We start from the raw sequence: 2,500 nt of genomic DNA, 5'->3' as shown, positions 1-2,500 counted from the left end.
TTGATGGTGGAAATGTGTCTAGAAAGAGAGTTGATGATAGCAAATACAGTGTTTCGGAAGAAAATCAAGCATAAGTACACATGGGAGAGGGTGGTGGAGGGAAGGGTGGTAGATAGGGCGCTAATGGATTTTGTAGTGGTAAATAGGATTATGATAGGAAGAGTTAAGGATGTACATGTGCTAAGGGGAGAGGGTGGGGGAATATCAGATCATTTTTTGGTGGAAGGTAAGCTGAGAGTGGAGGATAGATGGAGAAAGAGGAAAGGGACAAAAGGTAGGGAGGTTCTTAGAGTGAACTCCTTGAATGAAAAGGAAAAGGAGAAGGAGTACGAAAAGAAGCTGAAGGAGGAGTGGGAGGGAGTAAAGGATGGAGCAGAGATGGGTGTGGAGGAGGAATGTGGATGGTTCAAGGAGGGAGTCTTAAAGTGTGCAAGGATGGTGTGTGGAACAAGAAGGACAGGGGGAAATAGAAGAAAGGGTAGTGAATGGTGGGATGAGGAAACAAAGAAGGTTGTAGAAGAGAAGAAGCGAGCATTCACAGATTGGTTACAAAAGAGGACGGGGGAGTCATATGAGACGTACAAAAAAAAAAGAAAAGAGAAGTAAAGCAAAAGGTAAAGGAGGCAAAGAGGAGAGCAGATGTGAAATGGGGTAGGAGTATGACAGAAAATTTTGAAAGTAATAAAAAGATGTTTTGGAAAGAAATTAAGAGAGGAAGAGGAGGCGAATCAAGTAGGGTAGAAAAGGTAAAAGGTACAGATGGAGAGATGATAATGGAAGAGATGGCAGTAAGGGGAAGATGGGCAGAATATTTTAGGGAGTTGCTAAATGTGAAGGAGGATAGGGAAGGAAAGATAGCTGCAGTGGGAAATGCGAAGAAAATGAGAGTGATGAGTGAGGAGAATGGAGGAGAAATAAGGAAGGATGAGGTGAAGGCAGTTGTAAAGATGATGAAAGCAGGTAAGGCACCTGGTCTGGATGGATGCCATGCAGAATGTCTGAAAAAGGGAGGTTCAGTGATGGTGGACTGGTTGGTGAGGTTATTTAATGTTTGCTGGAGAGAGGGTAGAGTACCGGAGGACTGGAGAAGTGCCTGTATAGTTCCTCTTTACAAGGGAAAAGGGGACAAGTGTGAATGTAGTAGTTTCAGAGGGATTAGCCTGTTAAGTGTAGTAGGGAAGGCTTATGGGAGGATCTTAATTGAGAGGATTAGGAGAGGAACAGAAGGAGTAATTGGTGAGGAACAGTGTGGATTTAGGACAGGTAGAGGTTGTGTAGATCAGATCTTTGTGGTAAGACAGATATGTGAGAAAGCTATAGGAAAGGGAAAGGATGTTTTTGGGCTTTTATGGATCTGGAAAAGGCTTATGATAGGGAAGACAGAAAGGCACTGTGGGAGGTTATGCAGATTTATGGGATAGGAGGAAAGCTTTTGGGAGCTGTCAAGAGTTTTTATGGGAGTAGTAGAGCTTGTGTCAGGATTAGAAATGGAGAGAGTGAGTGGTTTGAAGTAAAGGTGGGACTTCGTCAAGGATGCGTTATGTCACCCTGGCTGTTCAACTTATACATGGATGGGGTGGTGCGAGAGGTGAATGCTAGGGTAGTGGGTCAGGGATTGGAGATGGTTAAAGAAAATGGAGAAAAGTGGGAGGTGAGCCAGCTGTTGTTTGCGGACGACACTGCGCTTGTGGCAGGGTCAGAGGAGGGATTGAGGAAGCTGGTGGCAGAGTTTGGGAGAGTATGTGATAGAAGAAAGCTAAAGATAAATGTGGGTAAAAGTAAGGTGATGAGATGTACAAGGGGTGAAAGTGGCAGTAGACTGGAAGTGAACATTAAGGGAGAGCGACTGGAGGAAGTGGATAGTTTTAGATACTTGGGTGCAAGTGTAGCAGGAAAAGGTGGAGTGAAGATGGAGGTAGAATGTAGATTGAGAGAAGCGAGTAAATGCCTTGGTGGATTAAAGAGTGTAATGAGGAATAGACATTTGGGAATGGATGCGAAGATGAGACTGTATGAAGGAGTGATTGTGCCAACAGCACTGTATGGGGCAGAAACGTGGAACATAAGAGAAGAAGAGAGAAGGAGTTTGAATGTGTTTGAGATGAGGTGTCTGAGAAGTATGGTGGGGGTTACTAGGCTGGATAGATTGAGAAATGAGGAGGTGAGGAGGAGAACAGGGGTGAAAAAGGATTTGGGAGATAGGGTTGATGAAAGAATATTAGGATGGTTTGGACACATGGAAGGAATGAGTGAAGAAAGACTAGTAAAAGAGGTATGGAAGGCAGATGTGGAGGGAGTGAACATGAGGGGACGTCCTAGGATGAGGTGGATGGATGGGGTGAAGGGGGCTTTGGGGAAGAGGGGAATGTCTGTTGAGGAAGGAAGGGAGAGGACGGAAGACAGAGGTGAGTGGAGAATGGTTGTATATGGATGATGTTGTGATTGCATGAGGAGGAATGGGCGGGGGGGGGGTTGGAGTAGTATGTGTGAGTAAATTTTG

The sequence above is a fragment of the Oratosquilla oratoria genome, chromosome 31 (genome assembly GCF_046742065.1).
Source record: "Oratosquilla oratoria isolate Oo_2021 chromosome 31, ASM4674206v1, whole genome shotgun sequence".
In the NCBI taxonomy this organism is placed as follows: Eukaryota; Metazoa; Arthropoda; class Malacostraca; order Stomatopoda; family Squillidae; genus Oratosquilla; species Oratosquilla oratoria.
This window is presented reverse-complemented; position numbering follows the sequence as displayed.